This window comes from Lagopus leucura, unplaced genomic scaffold (assembly GCF_019238085.1).
Source record: "Lagopus leucura isolate 7727_CA_CO unplaced genomic scaffold, USGS_WTPT01 Super-Scaffold_100157, whole genome shotgun sequence".
Classification (NCBI taxonomy): Eukaryota; Metazoa; Chordata; class Aves; order Galliformes; family Phasianidae; genus Lagopus; species Lagopus leucura.
Window position 1 is genome coordinate 35,694,461 of NW_024962334.1, and position 22,036 is coordinate 35,716,496.

Sequence of the window (22,036 nt, forward strand, 5' to 3'; positions counted from 1 at the left end):
GCCAGGTGGACGCGGCTCGTGCCCTGCGGGCGCTGAGGCGGCTCTGGCGATGCGGGGTCGTCGTGCTGATCGGGACGGCTTTCGCTCCTCTGTGCTTGGCGGAGTTTTTCTGCGTTGCCCTCAGGTGGGATTTGGGCTGATGAATGTGACTGTAACGAAAGTCCACTGAGATGCGTCGGTGTTTCACGAAGGCTCTTAATTTCTTCTAACTTTCTCTCCTTTTGGGGGCACATCTTCCCTCAGCAGGCACGCCTCGGTGCATGCCGTACTGCAGCTAATCGCGCTCACCCTCTAGCACTTGTTTCTGTTCGATATAACACGAGGGTTTGGGGCACTGCAGAACTGCATGGTTTCATTGAGTTGCCGTTTGTTTTTAGTTTATATCGGCAAATCATTAACAACTACTTCCTTCTTGTTTGTATCTTCAGAGTCTGGGGACGAGATCCCTCCTCTTGTGATCCATCAGCACCTGAAGTATTTCTGAAGGGAAACCGGTTGAACGTGTGAGGTTAGTTTTGTAATAAGTTATTCTCAAAGGCAGTAGAGTAATTGCAATGGCAAGAAGTGCCAGACACCTCAAAATACAGCCCCGTTTCAGGATAAATCTGCAGAATTTTGCATTGTTCAAGGTCGTACTTTAAATGTTCATCTTGTCTTCCTTTAAATATTTCACAAGATTGAATGTGTGCCACACTAATAACTTTTTTCTTTAGTGTCGGGTACCCCCCAAGTACTTTTTTTCATATCTTGAGACATAACCACTTTTGGAAAGTTAATTAAAAAAAAAATTAAAAAAACTTCTGAGTTCTGACACTTTATATGCAAACATTTAGTTGAGGCCAAGTTGTTGGAAGAGAAAGTTAATTCCTAGGAATTAAAGTGCTGACAGATACTAAGCAACAAAACTCCAAAACAAGGCTTCTAGCCAGAAAGATGATTTGCCGTCGTACCATCCAAGAATTACCCTTCTTTTCCTCTTATAGTGTTTGGCAAGAGTAAGTTGAGCCCTCCGCTTTGAAAAAGAACCTATTCTTCACAAACCCAAAACAATGCAACTCCTGCAAACTGACCACTCCCATTTGATTGCTAAACAGATGAAGCTGAAGTGGGTGAATATCTTCCCACAGTTCAGTGCTCTTTACAAACCCAGGGAGGTGACGTTCTCCATCACAACTTCAGTTAAGAACTAAGCATCCTGACATCATTAAATCAGTCCAAAGTCTGAAAGTCTAAGAGCCAGACCTGCAGAAGACAGGGAGTTAAAATCAAGGAGGTTAGGTGCTGATGTTCCTTTGATTATTCTCCTAGGGCTTCCTCTGGTGGAAAAGGACAAGAGGAAATAAGACACTAGGGAAGCTAATAATAAAATACAGTAGTGCCCAAAACACTTTAAACGTGACTGATTTGGCTAACAAGGTAAGACATCTGCAAAAGTAACCTCCTACATCTCTCATGGAGGAATACAACCACAGAAAGACGTCCCAGGTGGTACCATGTCTGCAGACCACTCCAGGGCCCACAGTCCTTCTGGTGGTCTCCAAAGAGCCAAAAACAGGCTGTTGGCCCCGCTCTTTAAAGTTGCTAAGTGTTGTCTTAAGGTAGCTAAAACATATTAAATACTTTCCTAAAATTATTTTTCCATGTCTTTGTGCTGTATCTGGCACAAAGATGTTTTATGATTATTAATGGGAAGTGAAACTAAGAGTTCCTCTACAAAATGTGGCCAAAACTCCTGGGAGGGTTTTGAGAACTCCTGCTTTAAATGCATTTAGTTGTGAGTGTATAGAGTGCTGTGTTCTTCACCTCCTGACACTGATGCTTTTACTGTGCATAGCTGAGATTCTTGCATAATTTAAGAGAATCATCTCAGGTGTCTCCCACTCTGTTCAGAGCACTCCGCTGTGTTCCAGATTTTGGAGCAGAGCTTGTATCACATTACATTTGAGAGGAGTTTACCAGCAATGCTTGTTTAGAGAATTTTCTAGAAAATAGGGTTTTTTTTAAAACACATATATTTGAATGGCTCCCTGAATCTGTAAATGACAGCAGCCTGGAGTCAACTGTTTTAGTGCCTTGGATTTAGTCTGACAAAGTATAATCAGCATTATTTATGCTTCCGTCTCAAATTGCAGCACTATTGGAGCAAGTTAAATAAGTCCTTATCATCCTTTTTTTTTTTTTTTTTTTTTCTCCTGATACACTGAAAATGCTTGGTGCTTTTTTGTGTTAGTGCTTCACCTTCACGGTATTCAGACAGGTTTGCCTTGCATGAAAGACCTACTGGGAGGAACTGGAACCAGCAAAAATCATTGCAAGATGAGGATGCTGGAAAACATGTAGAAACAGAACTTACTAAAAATTGATTTGGTTTTCTCACACTTTTTCATACTGTAATTGCAAAACCTGAAATTTGCTGTTAAGCAGAACTCTGAAGTCTATCTAGGTGCAGTAAATGAATTATGCAAATGATTTTATTGGGAGAACACGCACATTCACACGTACACATTATTTGCTTTACAGTTGTGGTTAAATTCTTACTTGTAAAAACAAGAGTTCTCTAGAGAATCCAAATTTCCTTCTCTGATATGGTATAAATCTGTCATGTTTATGTAGGGCATATGGATCTTGAACAGATCAATATGAATAAATACAAAAACGTGCTAACCAATGGTTTTAGTTGCTTTGGGTTTGTTTCCTAAGGAAACAGGGCTCTGATATTTTGATGTTCACGAACAATTTTTCTATGAGTTCTCCATAGCAATTTCTGAATCTTTTTCTAGACACCTTACGGTAATTATAACCTTTTCCTTTCATTATAAAAAAAAGTCAAGCTGTGTCAGCTCTGTCCAGTCTGTCCTTCCTCTTGTAAACTTCTGCTGCTTCAGAGTTCTGAGGAATTTTTGTGAGATCACCTTTCTGATTTTCTGGTGTGTGCGTATTTCTCTTCAGCAGAATCCAGCTGCCATAAAGGTCCGTACGTGAGGCAAACACCCGCCTTCAGGACTTACCATTCTAATTTCTTCATGTTGAACGAGCTTGTTGTGGCCGTTTTTGCTATGCATAATTTACTCTGAATATGCATACAGTTTTGATAAGTGACCAAAGTCAGCTTTTGTCCCTTCACCAAATATCTCATTCATCTTTCTCAGGCTTATGGTTTTCCTTACTGCAGACCATTTTGATATTCCTCCATTCATGCCACCAGCTTCTCATTTATGAAGGAGAAGCTAAATAAAGTAAGCTGAGCAGAAATTAAGCAGTTTGCTTCATGCATATTCCAAGTTTGAATCCTGTCTTTAGACTGATACTTCACATTCTGTTTTACTTTGAACACATTCCTGTATGTTTTCCCATAATCTTGCTTCAAAGACAAGCTGTTCTTGTCTTTGCTCTTCCATCCAAATGCATGCTACTGATGTGTGTTTATAAATATGTGTGTGAATATATATATTTACTATGTGTGTATGTATATAAACTTGCCTAGTCATCAGGCTATAGTCCATTTTGGTGAATTTTGAAATACATCCATTATTGCTACTCCACCCAACTTGAGAAGTTATTCTGGGGCTTTCTCAGACTTGGAATTTTCCTGTTTTGAACTGTTAATTATTTTAATTATGAATATTATCTAAGATTTTAATGAAGCTTTATCTGTATAACCCATATCATTTAACTGTCCCTTATACTGTTCCTAATGGTATGATCAGTATCTGACCATGCCTTGCTTTTCTTATTGGAATCTTTCAAGTTAATCATTTATTAATTCTGGTTTGCAGTTAAAACACTTTCATTCCTGGCATGCAGATCAAACATCTCAGAGTTTTACTGTCACCTCCTGACCTCTGGCACACCTACTGATATATTTTTTTAATCTTGTTTACTGGTTTAGATTTGCCTAAATAAGTTTCTTACCACCACCAAACTGGGTTGGACACTGCTGGACCAAAGCTAGGCATGTCCTATATACATCTTAATAGTCATATTATATTTTAATGCAGTGCTTGGAGAGGAGAAAAACTTACTCAGTTGAGACTTAGCAATGCAAAAATGTTTGTTCTGCTTCTAAACAAAGGAGTATTTCTGTGTTAAACACTGATGTTGCATTCCTTTTAAGACAACTTTAGAATGTATGGTGGAGTTGTGAAAGAATTAAGAACATAATGAATGCAAATTGGACTTGATGGTCTTTACGGTCTTTTCCAACCTGAGCAATTCAGTTCTATGAAGTTGAGCATGTATCATCCCTAATTAGGAATGCACTTTATTTTGCTGAAATCCTGGGAGGATGAACTGTTTGCTTCACTAGACAGTTACAACATCCCTGCTTTCTTTATCCTTCCTAGCAGTAACAGAAAACTATTGGCTGCTATTAATGAATTAGGATGTGTCTGCAAGCCAAGAGTGTGCAGTTTCATGAGTGTGGTCCTGCATGTGTATTTTAGTCTTCCCCTCATAGGATGAAGAGAATGCTGATGCTGAGAGATCAACATCAGAAGCTAGTGACAGACACAAGTATGAAAAAAAGTATATATATGTATATATATGGTTTGATAAGCAGCCATCATTTCATTTTCGTTTTCTACCTAGTTGCCTGATCTCGTTTCCTTATATTTTTGCCTCTAAACTGATCTCATTTCCCTGTATTTTCTCCCCCTAAGTGGAATGTAATCCCTCCCGTCTTGCAGCCTGGAGGCAGGGTGCAGAACACCTGTCCAAACAGAGCTAAGGCAATGAGCACAAACCTCTGCTCCCTTCCCTTTGGGCAGTGAGTGGCTATACAGTGGAAAGCAGATCTCCCTTTGGCGTTACTTTAAGTTATCATCATATTCAGTTAACAGTATTCTGAGTGTTACCTGGAGGGGATGCATTATAGAAGAGGCAACTGCTCAGGTAGAGACAGGCCACCAAGAATAACAGGAAAAATACAGCTATAATCTCAGAAAATCACATCACCTAGTATACAAGAGGGAGGCAGATAAATCTTTTTTTTTCACAAATTAGGGCACAATTATAGTGTGTTATGAAATTAAAACAACTCTACTAAATCAGTGATCTTATTCTAACAGGAAAATTGAGTAACCAGTGCTGAGCGCCTGGAGATGTTACACAGGAAGGCTGTTTGCTTTGGAGATAACTTGGTCCTCCCATTTCACAAACATTATATATGTGGCTGACAGTGGGGTATATCATAACTGAGAAGATGAAGATGGTAGTCCAGAACAGGCAGAAGTTACCATCTCTGGGATGTCTCCCTAATTACATGAAGCTATAGCACAGTGTGGCTGCTGTACAATATGCACCACTGGCACTTGTGCATGTTGTGCATAGTGAGAGGTTATCTCTGGGCTGAAAAATGAGCACCTCCTACTGGAAGTTGCTCATTATCAATCTAGCTGCTATCAGCTGTTACAAAGAATCCTCATTCTCCAGAAAATTCTTAAACTAGTATTTACTAGAGCTGCCTGATATACTGAGAGCCACGTAATCCTCCAGATATCAGGAAAGACACCAGAAATTAATATAAATTTTCCTTCATGACCTAACAAGATATACACTTTCCTTGTATACTTAGCCAGGAGTAATCAACCTAACTTTAAAATCAGGACTGCACCTAGCTATGCTGCACTTAGTCTGTACTAAAAGGCCAAAAGAGCATGAGCTGAAGAGCTTCCTGATACATGCCAGATGCCTTAGCAGCAGCTCTTGTGCCCTTGCTTGGACATGGATGATTCACACACAGGCAAATGCCTCATAGGCATTAGCAAGACAGTCTCAAATTTACCTCTTCCTAACTACAAGCAAAGATGCTTTGAGCTCAGGCTGCAGCAGAGCTAACATCCAGGATTGTGTAGATCTGCTGCCAGGTGAAACAGCCATTGCTCCTCAGATTTCCCAAAGCAGCAGGTGCTGCTGTACTCCAGCAAAAGCTTCTGCCTTGCAGGTGCTGCTGGTCTCTCCTGAGCTGCCAGGACCAGCAGAAATATGGCCCACTGTCAGAGCAGAGCTGGTGAGCACACTTCCTTGTGCTCCTGTCAGGGCTGCTGTAGGAGTTCAACTTGCTGTAGCAGGAAGGTCACTACCATTGTAACAACACTAAGAAAAAGGCAAGTGGCTGCATTTCAGAGCTGTAATTTTGTCTTAATCCTTCCAGGTCAACATTTTCACCACTCTGGACTGGGTAACAAACACACTGTGGTTCTTCAGTTTCTATTTTCGGTTAGCTCAGCCCAGTGAATTGTAAGCAGGCTGGCGGTGCTCGCTGCCTGCCAGCACAAGCCAGCCAATCTAGTGCAAAATCTCATTACCAGTCTTTTATTTTCAACTCAGTTAAACTCTGTTACCTCTCAGGTCTGCCAAAGTGCTTTTCTGCCTCTGTAGAGGAACAGTCTTTTCCTCCTGGAAAGCACTCATATCCCATTCTGTTCTTTTTTGTGCATGTACGTGCACATCCAAGGGAGGGGTGGGAGGAAGGAGCAGCTCCCCTAAGAGACAAGCATCCATTTCTCTCCCTAAGCTGGAAACCTATTTAAATCTGCTTGCTGGGAATCAGCCCTTCAGCCGCTTCCCAAGGCCCTATGAGCAGGGTGAGCAGCTCTGCTGAGGCTTTAAAGGGCCTGGGCAGCCCCTTGCTCAAGGCTTAACATTCCCCACCCTGGAACCAGCTGCCAGCCAGCTGTGCCAGGCTACGCCAATGTGGGCTGCAGGCATCTGTGCTGACGGTCTGCACTGTGCGGGTGTTCTGCTTCTTTGTGGAAATGAGTAGCCAAAGCATCCTGGCACTTCTGAAGCCAAATATAGGATGAGTAAATTGTTTTCAACAGGAAAAAGATGAATGAAATGTTTAATGGAAAAAAATTTGCTTTCAAATTAAGCAAAGGAAGATTTTGTCGGATGCTTTTTTAATTCTTGAAAATCTACTCTAATTTGGTCAACTTTTAGGGTATTTCAGTTCTCAGTTTACAGAGACACTTGATACTGCTTAAAGGTTAAGAATGTCCCAGAGCAAACTCATCCCTCTTGCAACTTCAGTCCTGTTTGTGCATCATTCCCACGGTTCAGTAAGTCTCTGTCCCTTACCTAGACATGCACTCTCCTTACAAAGCCACCACACACACTGCAGCCTGGGATGATGTGATGAGGACAGAATTTCCCAGTGATGGCTGTTTCCAGCTGCTATGCGTGTAGCTGGAGCCAAGCAATAGACTGAGAACATGGATGCTGCCATGCACTCCCAGTGACCTCCCTGCTGGCATCTAGGCAATAGGAAGGAAGGAGGAGACTGTCCCATTCAGAGGCAAAAGAACAAGAGTCAGATCTAAGAAACGTAAGAGTGCAGGAAGCAGGAGAATGTGAGATGAAAACTGGGACCTGTGCATATGTTCCAGGGTGTCTCATCCAGATTTTGCAGTGCAATCTTTCCTTGTTCAGTGTATACAATTGGGAATCAGGATGCTGGATGCAATCTGATGCTAGGTAAAAGAATAGAGGTTTTGGTAGCTGTATGCCTCTTTATTGATTTTAATCTACCAATAATAATAATAATGGCAAGATAAATGTGGCAAAATCTGCTGTGGATGAAATTTTTACAGGCGGCAGCATTCACCACATGACTAGCAGATAATTGTTATTACACCTAGCACTGCCTTCCTGGCTGGACTCATGTTCTTATTTTGGAAATAGTTCCTGATCTTTCTCCTCTGACCAATGAGTAGGACCACGCCTGTGAGTGCTCAAGCCAGGCTGATCCTCTTACTCCAGATTGCATTTAACAAAAACTCCAGCTGGTTCCAGGCTTTCTGTGTGTGGAAGCATGTTAGCCAGCACAGACTTTAGTATACCTGGTGCTGGTTTTAGAATCACAGAATCCTAAAGTGGCTTGAGTTGGAAGGGAGCTTAAACATCATCTGGTTCCAAGTTCCTGCTGTGGACAGGGACGCCTCCCACCAGACCAAGTTGCCCAGGGCCCCATGGGCAGGAAAGCATCTTTACCTCTGTCTGCAGTGACCTACCACTATTTGGGTTCTTGCCAGTCTTTCAGTAGTTACTGTCATTCAAGATCAACCAGGTACTATCAGCATTTAGAATCTCTTTCATGTAGTGCTTTGAGAATTGTAAATACATTCAGTATGGCTGGTGCTAGCACAGTGCTGTGGGAATCACTCTTCTGCAGCTCCAGGGCTGGACTGGATGCCTACAGCCCCATGAAAACATTTATTGTACAGTTACACCTCAGTTGCCTGTGGTATTCCCTGAGGTGTACCAGCAGGCTGGCAGGTTGCACCATGCGTTACTCCAAAGTGTGGTCAGCTACACATTTCCCCTTCTCTTGATAGTCAGTTTTTAACATACTTAATACATGTCATCGTGCTGATGTTTCATTCTGTATGGAAATCTGGCAAAACATCACCCACAGAAGCGTGCCAGGATTGGAGCCTGTCCTGCTCAGGGCCCATATGGCTGCAGCTCACAGCACTGGACAGGGCAAAGAAAAACTCTTCCACCTCTATCTGCCTTCTGCAGCTTCTGTCATATCCTGGGAATCCAGCTGTGCAGCACAAAGTGAGTGTAAAGATGGACAGGTGGTGCTGGCATTTTTCTTTCAGTTTCTGTAGCGATTACAGCATTATATCATCAAATGTGCATACTAAACTAGATTAAAAGCACCACTTGATTTCAGTGTGTGGTTCCTAGGACCTCTTTTTAGTCAGTGGTTAACCTAGGGTTATGCATCCCTTGTATACTCAAAGAACAGTGCCTGCACACCTCAGTCATAGCCATCTGAGGCTGTCTGCAAACCAAATCCTGGGTTACTGGGTTGGCACCAAGATGAGGGATGTGAAATCAGAGACTAACATGAAGCACTCCTCTCATAGAACAGTCCAGCAGAAGCAAAGCAGACTGCAGTTCTCCAGGAATGGCACCCTGTTATCCTATTTGTAAAACAATCCTGTTTCTCCATGCAGTTCCCTGTATCGTCCGCTATTAATTTCCCAATTTCAGGAACAAGGACAAGGGTCTGGCAGGCAGCAGATTCTTTTGGTTCAGAAACTGATTCATACTCACAGCACAACTGAAAAGTCAGTATGCAATTTTGTAAGTAAAAACTACACTAAAATTTAAAATTACAAAATTAGCTTTCCCAAGTTTTAATGATTGACTGTGCAACATTAATAGTGTTGCTTGAATGCATTTTTTTCTGACTGCAGATAAGTTGATGTGCTCTACTTGTTTGGCAGCTCACATTCTTTCTCTTTCCAGTGGGTGTTGAGAAAAAATTATGGGAGACAAAATTGAAAGGTTGTGCTAATTTGAACCAGTCCACACAGGCAGCTGGAACACACATTGCTGCTTCCATTTAGAATGGGAAAGGCAAACAAAAGGGTTAAAGGACATTGGTGTAGCGAAGGTCCTTGAAGCAGCCATGGTGGGATAAACATAAGACTACACCTAAGCTGTTTCATGAGATTATAGTCCCTCTACATAAAACTCATGTGTTAGTAAAATATTGCCTGGTTTTATAAAAAGTTAATTAAAAGTAGCTCTAAAATAAGCTGACTTGACTTTTCTTCACCCAGATAAGCCATGTGTAATCTGGTGATGCCAGGTCTGGTGTTGCAGCAAATGGTGGTTCTTCTCACAGAGCAGATGAGAGGAGCTGGAGCTGCCTGCTTGCAGGCAGTCTGTGCTGTGCACTCAGCTGCACTCTGCGTGCAGGCAGTGTCAGTGTGTGCAGTTGGCCTTCAGTGCATTCTGCTTAAAGCAGAGCCTCATGGAGCTGCTGCTTCTTGCAGTGATGGGGGGAGCTCCATCTCCAATCTAGGGCCACACACAGCACGACCTATAACTCAGCATTACAGAGTGGACAAATGGCATGCAGAGACACTGCAGAAAACTAGTGGACAAGGTATGCTGCTTTCTAAACCTGTTTTCTTTTCTAGACACTGGAAAAGGCTAATGAAAAAAACTCTTCTATAAAAACAAAAACATCTTGTGTGTGTTTTGTAATGCTTTTCCCTTCCAAATCAGGTTGGCAATGTCTCTTTAATGTGCAGCACTGTGAACTTAAAAGAAATCTCATTATCAGCCTTCCTAGCCTTAAGCACTTCAAGTATTCCATGGTTGCTGCCTTGCAGATGCTACAGTTAAGGTGCTGGGTGGTGGGGTTTTGTTTGCATTCCCTTAAGCCCTTTTCTTGTTTTCATGTGTAGCTATAAATATCTTATCCCTGAGTAGACATGAAAGTAATCCTATAGACATTAATTAGATTCTGTGTGATTTGTTTTTCAAATTCTGGAGTCACAAAGCACAAGTTTTAATTACCCATTTTTGTTTGGGGACTAGAACTTTCAGACATATATCAACACGATCAGAAATATGTAAAAATTCTTCTCCGAAATTCTTGTATTCTTTCCCCCAGCCAATTTTTAATAAGTAAGGAAGCATTTGTGCCTCAATCAAAAAGCTGTGCACCCCTGAGTAAAAGTTCCAGTTCCTCTGTTGTGGGTCTCAGCACTGTGCATCTATCAGGTTTTGTTCACAGAGATCCTCAAGATAGAAATCAAAAACTTAAAAGTATAGTTCATTTCAGTTCACTTTTTAAACTTTGGAATTAAAGACAGCGCTTAATCCCAGAGCAGCCATATCCACCCAGCTGGGTAAGTAACCACTTTCTTTATCCTTCCCTCTAAATGTTGGTACAGCAAAACCGTATCACCTCATTTAAACTAATCCAGCTAATATTACATGCTTATATTATATATTCAGACATGAACAAACATTTTTGCAAAATTCAAGCAACTGGCTTCAGACTGATGACCAGTGCAATATTTTGGGTAGGTAGCTTTCATCAAAGTAGAAACTAGTAATGATCCATTGGTGTCAGACAGCTAGAAATTGCTGAAAGGTACCATTTTCAGACAGGGTCTACTGCAGCTAGGATTCAAGGGTTGCCTTAATTTGGATTTCAAACCTACCTCTTGCATCTCCACTCCCCTCATCACAGAAAAAAATCACTGCAGAGCAAGGGCTGCTGGTAACCAGATCACAGGTCTGGAGGTTGCACAGGGATGGGATGACACCACTGGGAGAGCTGAGAGATGGAAGTGGCTTTTTGCAGAGGCTGCTGAAGGTATCCTAATGACTGTGATGTGCTTGTGTTAACCAAGTTCCATTTTTCAAAATATCCAAAGTATTCTCAGGTTTTCTAGTATCTGGTTTCTTTCTTGTTGCCTTTCTTCTTTTTTCCTTCTTTTTCTCTTTTCCTTTCCTTTCCTTTTCCTTTTTTTTTTTTTTTTTTTTTTTTCCTAGTTACCAAGGAATCTTGGCTTATGTGTCTGTGTATATTCACAGTAATTCTTGGATTTGTTAGCAAGTTTCTATCAATCAGCTGAGTGAGGTCTCAAAGATAGGCTTGAATTTACTCAAAGCTAAGTTTAATTTCATGAAATTACAAAGCTGATAAAGGAAAGCAACCAAAACTGGTGGCTCCACACCAAAAGGCTACAAGAGCTCAGCTATTATTAGTGATCAGAGAATCTGTTTGCAGGAGCAACATCTCTCAGCACCTACACGGTAAGAAAAGCTTCCACTAGAGTTCTGCATGGATGGAAACCCATTATAATGGGCAGTTAATACAGATCCTTGGTTTACAGATTGTTGTACTGTGACCATTTATTTGTCCAATGTAGAAGCAGAGACGGACCATTAAATATGATGAATGCCTCCTTTCCTTTCTGTTTTGTGCCATCCCAAATTTCCCCAAGCAGCACCCCTCAGGTTTCATTCCTGCCTCCTTATTTTCTGCCAGAAATTAACAGAATCTGATTTAGATTTCACATATAAGCCATCCAGATCAACAATTCAACTGCCCCCATACCTTCTCTCCTAAATACATACTGTGAAAAGCCTGTCCTGTGGTCAAATGCTATTTTAATTGGTTTCTGCATTCACCCAAGGCTGTCTGTTTCATTCACACTTGCTGTCATTGCCTTTTCCAGCCCTATTCTTACCAGGTACATGATTATCTAAACCCTATGAATCAATCCTAAGACCAGGAATAGATATTCTTATATTCTTACCTTAAATTTACATTCTGTTTCTCATAAATATTCTCAAACTGCTTGCTTTTTGAAGCTTTATGTCTTTATAGAAGCATAACTCTGGATTGTGACAAATATCTTTGGAGTATTTCTATTAGCAATATTTTGCTGTTATAAATTACTACTATTAAACATTCTGGACTGCCAAATTTTATGGATAAATGTGAAGAAAGAACCTCAACCTATCATAGTAGTCTTGGTGAACACCCTACCAATTATTCACTCTAAAGCTACGCTAGTGATAATAGAATAAACTGGTGGGCTCAGAGAAAGGTCAGGCAGTCAGTCAGTGCATATAACACTCGCCGTGCTTCTCTTCAGTTTCTCATTTTGCAGAGGATGTGAGGGCAGATCTGGAGCTCTGCAAACTTGGGTGACTGTATAAGTGCTGACTACCCTGGTCACAGATGCCTGTCTTTGGGAAAGGCTGGCAGTTAGAGCCATACTCAGTGAAGGTTTGCATTTTCAAGGCATTGAACAACAATCTCTCCCACCTGTGAGGAAAGAGCAAGGACACAGCTTGTGGCTGATTTTAGGTACAAACTCATGGTTTATTTTTCTGGGAAGGAAGGGTCACTCACATGCATTTCCCCACTCTTCTCATGTGTTGTTGGGTTGAAAGTGCAACCTTTCCATGGTTGAATGAAACTGAAATTTCTGTCACTCTCAAAACTGTAGTTCTGAATGGGGTGCCAGTGACCACCTACATTTTCCCTATCAGCAAATAAAATTTCCCCTATCCTATCTTGTAGCACACATTGGTCACTGGCTCAGTACAGCAGCCAGAAGCCTTTCTCCCAGCCCAGGTGTCTGTAGCAGAGGGTTCCAGAGGAACAGAGGAGAAGCTGGCTGAAGAAAGACACCTTGGTCAGCCCCAGATAACACAGAGTCACTGAAGCCAGGAACTTTGAAATACCGAGCTCTGAAGCTCTATCCAGAGCAAACTGATCTTTCTTAAGCCTAAAAGTCAGCCATGCTGAGGTGGATTTCCAGAGTGTGTAAAGAAATTTTCCTGCCAAATTTTAAGCTTTTCTTCCAAAGCACAGAGCCTTTCAGCCTATCTAAAGAAGAGACTGGTTTTTGGTTTTTTGTTTTTTGTTTTTGTTTTAATATGACAGGAACGGCACATTTTTTCTTGTAATTGTTGAGAAGCAAAACCATTTTGGCTAAAATTTTTAGATATGCTCAGCCTGAGGCAATTCTTGATACACATACACAGACATCACACCTCCAGCTTTTTACAGGCACCTGCCATGGAAAATCTTAGTCCTAATGGCACAAGTCTGACAATGTCATAGGCAATGGAAAATGTGGTCTAACAGTGGAAGTTACCAAGCAGCATTTAGCAGGTGAATTGTCCCAGCACCACCCAGAATTATCCCTCCACTGAGGAGCTTTGAAAAGATTCTACAATCTTATTTGTCCTTTGCAGTAATTTTCCTTTTAAAAAGCCTTGGCATGCATTTGTTCACATGAAATAATGATTTGCGGAAGGGAGGAAGTGAAAATCCCACCCATCCTTTTCTCTCCTGGTTTATTTATTTTCCATGTGAGATTAATGAGTTTCCTGCAGCAGGGCAAGATCCGCTCACACATTGTGCAGATAAGTTAATATTTATTTCCGTTTCCAAAGGCGAGCAGACACCTTCACGTCCCCCGCTTCTTTAAAGCAGAGATCTGTGTACAACACATCAAGTGCTGCCAAAATCAAACATCCTAAATTGTAAAACACTACTTCCGTGTTGAGCCGACAGGTAAATCAGAGCTGTACTGCTCAGTGCTGACACTGAAGCTGAGTTAACTGGATTCATTTTACCAGCAGATACCGTAGAAACAACACATATGCTTTTTTAAAGGGCAGAGCCTGTCTTGTGCAGGCTCAGCTGCTTGCAGCAAAGCTCATGAAGGCTACAGATTCCTCTCCCAAGTTCCCATACGCTCCCAGATCCTTCCCATGTCTCCGGTGCCATCCCTCCTCTCTGCAGCATCCCCCCTGTCCCTGCTCCAGGCAGTGAGCTGTTCTGTCTCTGCCCCTGCAGAAGCTGCAGATCATTGCTTCTGCAACCTGCCAGGTTTCGCAGAGCTTCCTACTCCAAGGCTTCTCTGTCACATGCCACCAAGTTAAAGTGACCAGGAGATGGGTAGGCAGCATGAATGCAGAGGCTGCATTTCCTAGGAAAAATGGGATTAAAAGTGGGTCCTTAATATCAGGGCATTATATAAAATAATTATATATAAGAAATGTTGTGTGTGACTTGGTTCTAGAGCCTGTCTAAGCAGATATTTATACTGTTATTAAGCTCTTCTCCATGGTCAACCCCACTGCATCAATTACAGCTTCCCTCTCCTTGGCCAAGTTCCCCTTAACAACACAGAAAATGCTTATTTTTCTTCACGTGTGATTTCAGGTTTTAGAAGGTAAATTGGAAAAAGCAATATGAATAAGTTATAGCAGCCTATGGCACCTGGTTGGGTGCTTGCTGCTGCTGACAGTATGCGTGAGGTCACTGCTCAGAGGAGCTGTGCAGGATGTGGGGAGTTGGGCAAACTGTGTGCGCACTGCAGAGACCTGCCTTCTGCAGCCAAAGAGGGAAAACGCTGTCTGTTAAGGGTGAAGTTCAGTAATTTTTGCTTTTACCTAATGATACAGCTGTAGCAGAGCAGAGAATTTGATTATTCACTAGGTGTTTGATATCAAGTATAACAAAAACACTGCATCTTGTGCTTAGGACCTGGCAACTGAGAGAAGCAGGAATGTCTTGGTTCAGATGTGCCTGCACCTCTCAAAAGAAAAGAAAAAAAAGCCTGTGAAGTTTCCCATGAATTTACAGTGAGTACAATAACGCTGGCACTTCTCTAGGGGAGCAGTCACAGTCACCGCTTTCATTATGACACTCCCTCTGGCACAGATAAAGAGTAAATGAGCCTCTGACTCAGCTCCAGATGTGTCCTTTATCACATAACCCAGACTCAGCTAGAATGAATTTTTCAAGACATGTGGCAGCTGCGATTGAGAATTTAGAGCAAATAACAAGCTTTCAGTATTATTACTACATTACCTGCATTGCTCACAATTTAGAAAGTTGTATTTTAAAAGCAGACCTGCTGCTTCCAGCAGTGTGACTGGTGAGTGTTGTATTATACTGCCTCACGGAGAGCATCCTGCATGTTCAAAGAGTTGCCTGGATCTCTGCCCCTGAGGAACAGTGGGAATTTGGAGCCTCTCCCTCCTCTCTCAGAAGCAACAGGCAGGAGGAAGCTTGAAAAGGACAACTCATTTCCCACTTGTCATTTTAAAAGAGAAAAAAACATAGCTGATTGCAGAAGTTCAAGGAGAAGACTGTGAAGACTTCCAGAAGCATCCTGAGGCTCCCAGAAAGGGTGAGGTCTGACAGAGCTCACAGCTGTATGAAGCCAGGCAGAGATCAAAGGAATGAGGGCTCTTGGTGCCCTCCTGTTCTCCTGTCCCTGCTCACCAGTAGCACAGAACTGAGAACTACTGGAGCACCTCAGTAGTGCTGTGGCCATAAAGATACAGGCAAGGAGAGAATGTTTCAGTGACAAAGTACGTGCAGTTTTTATAAGAAATACACCATCTATATTCTGGAGATGCAACAGTGATCCATGAGGGAAGTATAAACATTTTCCCCATAGTCAGCCAGTTCAACTTTTCCTCTTTAATTGCAGTCTTTTTGGAAATAAGTTCTTTTTAAGGCATTTTACTTCTAAGATTTGAGAGTTGCAAATGAAAACCCATGTGACCTAAACTGCTCGTTTTACATTAGCCTTGCCTTTCAGTAACCTGAAAATTTGGACTAACAGGTCTTGAAACTGCTATGTCATGGGCTATGAGGACTGAACATGCTGCAGCACTGCAGATGCAGAGCTTGTAAGGAACAGAAGGGGAACATCACCTTAAAAATCTGGACCTGTAGAAGTGTATGAACACTGCAGTAAAAAGCTGGGTTAGACTTTACATTCTGTCTTCTGAAGAGTTCCTAAAATCTTCATATATTGTTCATCTTTTAGAATTTTCTTTCAACAGAGAGCTTCCTTTCTGCAAGGTAGAACAAACCCACATCTGACCTCCAAAGGCCATAGAAACATACCTCATATATTTGTATGGGACTGGTTTCCATACATCTTTTGCTTTGGGATTACACTCCCAGATCAGTGCCCAACTTGTGGCCTGCAGACTCTGACTATTACATTTCCTCTCCTTCCACCATCTCACTCTTGGACTTACAGTGACCTAGTTTCAAAGAGAGAGGCAGACTTTCTTCCGTACCCACATCATTTTGTAGCTTACTGACTCCAAGTCTTTGGAACAACTGATTTAAATCCTTTCAGCTGAGAAGGGAATTAAAGCGGTCTTTTATTTCCATCACAAACTTGCTAGGTTTTGCTCCAGGCATGTAGAGATTTCTTCTTGAAAGAAATCCCTTGAGGTGATTCTGCCTTCCTGAGAGTGAGCCCAATAGTCCTCTCTGCCACTATAAACATAACCAAGTTGTTATTGCTTCCACCAAAGCAAGTCCCTCCTCTGAAATTTTCCTCTTGTCCTCTACCACATGCCAAAGGTCAGTGTCAGATGCCCAGTCTGGTGCAACTGCTTTTTGATGACAATAGTAGCTCTTTCCACATTTCCCACCACCAGATGTAGAAAGGTCTCTAAATGAAACATAAAGGTTCTCTCATCTTCAGACATTCTCTAGGACCAAGGGCCCAGAAAGGTTCTTTGCACTGAAAGAATGAACCTGAAAGATGTCATAGGAGTGGAAAGTGATTGCAAAGGCAAGAGTCTCCGTGTGGGATTCCCAGCATCAAAAGCTTGGGAAATTCTGTGCCCTCTCAGTGCTGGAGGTTGGACTGCAGCCGTTGTGTCCTTGATCTTTACAGAGAGGAAGGACAAGCAATTTTCAGATCAGAACTTGTGAAATTTTCCCCCTTTCCAGATCTATAGGAAAGCTTACCACATCTCACACAAAGAAATAACATATTGCTAGATTTTATCTTATGGTTGGTAGGCAACCTACTGTACTCACAATCATAGATTCATCCTGCAGGCACTGAAAAGAAAAAAAGAAAGTTGAAGTGGAAAATAACCAAGTGGGAAGATTATATTTGCAGAGAAGAGACCATAAAAAGAAAAAAGCCAAATTACCCTTCCTTTCAACTCTTGCTTCTTCAGAGACACTGCTTTCAACTGTAGACGTAAAACACTACAAAAACAGTTTTGAAATTTGGTAATTGCCAATATCCCTTCAAGCTCTTTTCCACTAATTCCAAAGTTAATAAATAAATTAATGACACTTATTTATCATTAGCTGACATTTGCATAAGCTCATTTCTCCTGAACAGGCTGCAGCTCCATAACAAATGGCTCCAGCATGGCTACACTCAAAGCTACAAGAGCCTTCAAAACCACCCAGGAGTGGCAAGCAGGCCTGGCACTGTGCTGGAGGCAGTTTCTGGTGGGTTTCAGCCCTGTGATCCCTTCCTCGGTCTGGCACAGAGCATGGCACCACCACTGGAGAGCGTATCCCTTCTTCTCCCCACCTGGTGGTCATGCTTATCGTCAAAATATTCTTCTTCAGAAGCCACTCACATCCTCAAAGCACCAAACTTCTAATTTGCAAAAATGAGAATAAAAATAGGAAATGAAATACCAGTGGAATTTACCCTTTTGTAAAGAAAACAAGGCCTCGCAGAAAGTAGGAGCTAAATGGGACTTAGCTAACACAGGGCCCTTCAGCAGATTGCAATGTCTAATTACACACGCTGCATTTTACTCATGGTGCAAAGAACTATTGCAGCCTAAGCACACAACTGAATACAACATGCTGGGCAGCTTTTGGCAATGAGGAGTCTGGTTCTCATGCTCAGAAACAGAAAGAAATGTTTCTGTTTCCTAGCTGCTGTAATAGGTTTTCCCTAGTCACGGAACGAAGAGAAGTGCTGTTATGCAAAGTTTTGAGCAAATACTGACCACTTCCTCTTTGAATTGCTGTTGCCATTTTTCCCATCTGCTGTATTCTTTTTTTCATAACTACTTCTGATACCATAAATGCTTGTCTTAACAAGAGGGCAAATGTCAGAGAGGAAACTGCCCAAGTCAAGGTTCACTTCTATACTAACAGTGATTCAGAGTTGTGCTGAGATGAGGCAGGGAGGTCTGGCACCACAGAATGTGAAGCCCTGAAATGCAGGATATGAGGATCCCTGCTGAGCAGTTCTTACTATTGCCTGACACATCAGATGCTGCTGATCAGCAAATCAAAGGAACAGCCAGTTTTGCCTCTGACTGCTGAAATACAGGAGAGAGATAGAGGAAAGGTGCAAGCTTGTGGCTTCGCTGCAAAAGTCTGTGATGGGGAAGGTTCACATGTGTGGGTTAAACTGAATGGGCCTATGACAATAGGACAAGGATGCAGCACAGCATGCCAGTTACAGTGTGGAGATTTGCATCTGTATTTGCTGCTGTGGAAAACATGAGATATGAAGGAACAACTCTGGAAAATAAAGAGATTTACAATGTTCGCTAACTTCCATCTCTGCCAAGGGCAGCAGTGTTCACTTTGCCCAAGCAGTGACCATTACAAACAAGCCATGGCACAGAAGAATCAAAACTGGCACCAGAGAGTCTCAGAAGCACCCCTTCCCCACAGACCTGTGGCTCCTGTAGGAAGAAAGCCTTATATATGTAAGCAGACTGAGGCAGAAAGCCCTGGGATGCCTTGAGAACAGTCCTGGGGATTTGCTGAGCTCTCACCCCTGCAGCTGTGCAGAGGACAGACAGATGCAGATAAGGTTGGTCAGGTTGGACTGCATGAGAGCGCACACTAGCCAGGTTGGGTAGTGGGCAGGCTAGGATTTTCTCTCCTCTGGCAACACCCTCAACAGTGCTAGTGGCCAATTGTGCAACAGAAGCATGGCTCTCCTAATAAAATATTTCCTAACTTGATCGGTGCAGTGTTTACCTTCTGCTGAGCTGCCCCCCTTCTAGCTGACAGAAACAGTAGGCTGTATTCTTGCAGCTCTTCATACAGCAGTTCCAGCACAGAACATGGAAAAAAACTCAAATGCAAAAAGATGCTGAACCTGTGAAAAAAAGGACTGTGAGCTGCTGCCATCAGGCTGCCTGCTGCTGTAAAAGCTGATTTGAAACCTGCCTCTGCACTGCCAGCAGGCAGCTGGAGGGATGAAGCAGCCACTGGCCTAAGCAAGGATGGACTGCAAAAGGATTTTAGGTGCCTCAACATGTAGGCAGATGTCCCTTAGGACTTCTAAAAGCTCCCAAGAATTAAGGATGGATTTTGTTGAGCTGTTCAACATCTCTGTAATTGCAGCCTTGAGCCAAAAGGCAGATGCAGTACTACAGGAAGTGAGGTGCAAAAGATGAACATTTAAAATGTACTCACCGTGATCCCAGAAACAGCAAAGGAAGTGTCAAATCAGTAAGGGATGAGGAATCCCAGGCAGCAGAGGAATCCACAGGGTGTTGGTGGAATGCTGCAGCCTCTGGCAGGAACGAGCAGGTTGCACACATTCCCACTCTGCCCTAGCATTTGCTGTTTGTTTATTATAAACATAGTTAAATCAAGTGTAATTCAGGAGAGCAGAACTCGGTCTGCTATGAGCAAGACTTACAGCTTGTTGCCTGTGACCTTTCTGCTCTCCTGAGGTATTTCCTGGATCTACTTGCAGGTTTTGGGAGCCCATCCACAACAGTTGTGCCTGAGGATTATTTATCTCAGCCCTTAATGGGTGTTCACAGGAACATTGCACCTATGGGGCATCTTCTGCGCTTCTTAACAAGATAAGTAAGAGTAAGGACTTTTACTTCACAGTTTACAATTTGAGTTAAGCATCACAATTACAGATATAAATAATTTTTAAATGATGTATCATACACTCCCCTAAATCTGAATTATTATTATTATTTTTTTAATGGAGTTAGTTGCATGGATTTTTGGTGTCTGTCTGCTGGATCACCATTTGGAGATGGCAGGTCTATCCATTGACTCTAGAGGGAAGCAAAGACAAGCCAGCTTCTAAGTCTGACCTCTCTTAGATGCCTTATAATTGGGTGAGATGGATGCAGGCCTTACTGTAAGCCATATGCTTCAATTACCCTTTCTGTTTAAAGGACACAGCAATTCTGCCCTCCCTGGAGTGTCCTTAATTAAATTTTGCACAACATAACAATGGATGAAAATTCCAAAAGTATTTACAACACTCATGAACAAGAGCAGAAAAAAACATTGATATGAAACATTGCATTTGCTTGTTCATACATACGAATCTTTTAAAATGATTGGTCCCTTCCTATGGTCTGTTTTCTCTGTAGCACTTTTCGAGAGCAAGCTGCATCTCAGTTCTCTTGGAGAGAGGGGCTTTGCAGAGAGACCTGGACAAATAGGATGGCAGAGCAGTCACCAACCGCTTTCAGTTTAACAAGAGCAAGTGCCAGATTTGGCACCTGGAATGGGGCAGCCCCAGATTACACGTATGGACTGGAGGATGAGAGGCTGGAGGGCAGCCCTGCAGAAGGGATCCGGGGGCTCTGGATGATGGCAAAGTGAATGTGAGCCAGCAATGTGCCCTGGCAGCCAAAGGGCCAACTGTGCCCTGGGGTGCACCAGGCCCAGCACTGCCAGCGGGTGAGGGAGGGGCTGTCTGCGCTGCTCTGTGTGGCCTCAGCTCCAGCACTGGGTGCAGTCTGGCCCAGCAATATAAGGACATAAAACTATTAGAGAGCATCCAAAGGAGGTGGTGAAGGGTCTGGAGGACAAGATGTGTGAGGAGCAGCTGAGGTGCCTGGCTGCGCTCAGCCCAGAGCAGAGGAGCTGAGGGGAGGCCTGATGGCGGCTGCAGCTCCTCACAGGGAGCGGAGGGCAGCGCTGAGCTCTGCTCTGTGTGACAGCGACAGGGCTGAGGGAACGGCATGGAGCTGTGTGAGGGGAGGGCAGCTGGGCTCAGGGAATGGTTCTGCACCAGAGGGCGGTGGGCACGGCCCTGAGTGCTGGAGTTCAAGGAGCATCTGGACAGCGATATTGGATGTTGCGTTTGGGTGATGCTGTGTGGAGCCGGGGGCTGCGCTCAGTGATCCACGTGGGTCCCTCCAACTTGGGATATTCTGACTCTGATTCAGTTGTTTGAAACTGCAAATCTCAAAAAACAAACAAGCCAAAAACAGACGAGCAAGAGCGCGGCGCTGTAACCCGCCCGACGCCGCTGACCTGCCCCCGCATCCCGCCCACGGCCCCGCAGCGCCGCGGCTCCCTCACCCCCTCTGCTGGCGGGCGGCAGCGCGGCCGGACACCGGACATGCGCAGTGGCGCTCCTGCCCAGTTATGGCGGAGCCGCGGGGGACGGCGGGTGGGTCGGTGGCGTCGGGTCGTGCAGCCCTATGGCGACGTGATGTGGCAGGGCTCAGGAATAGGTGCGCGGGTGGGACGGGGCGGTAGGGACGGGTCGTACGTTCACTGGTGTCATTGGCATTAGTTCTGTCACACCACAAGTACGTACTGTTTCTCACCAGCGTGTGATTTGAAGCTTTCCTCACAGTTGTCTGCGCGAGTTCTTCTGCAGATGTACGTTTTGCAAAATAAATGCTGAAGGCAGCAGAGACATGCTGTATGTGACAAGGTGAATTGTTTGATCTGCTGGCCGATTGCAGACAAACTGTGCATCAGATTTTATCCCTTCTTAGCAAAGGAGATGCAGGGGAAGAGCGAGCCCCTAAAACAGCAGTGGCTGCAATCCTGCTCCCCTCAGATCCAGTGCTGCTGATGGGGAATGTGCTCGAAATCCCATCTGTTTCCAAACTGATGTTAAATTATTGCAGACATCTCGGTATTTGCTGTGCATGGATGTATCTTGTGTTGGAAAACACCACATTGCAGCAATGGAAGATAACCTGAATTCTTCCATTC

At 43.2% G+C, this 22,036-nt stretch overlaps 1 long non-coding RNA gene across 4 annotated transcripts in view; it reads left to right on the plus strand.

Annotated features, from left to right (window-relative positions):
• Positions 1 to 22,036, plus strand: part of LOC122189384 — a 25,813-nt gene continuing 3,777 nt past the window's right edge. For all 4 annotated transcript variants that reach the window (XR_006181812.1, XR_006181811.1, XR_006181814.1 and 1 more), the window contains exons 1-2: positions 1 to 124; positions 429 to 508. This is a non-coding gene — a long non-coding RNA (uncharacterized LOC122189384). The remainder of the gene's footprint in view (positions 125 to 428; positions 509 to 22,036) is intronic.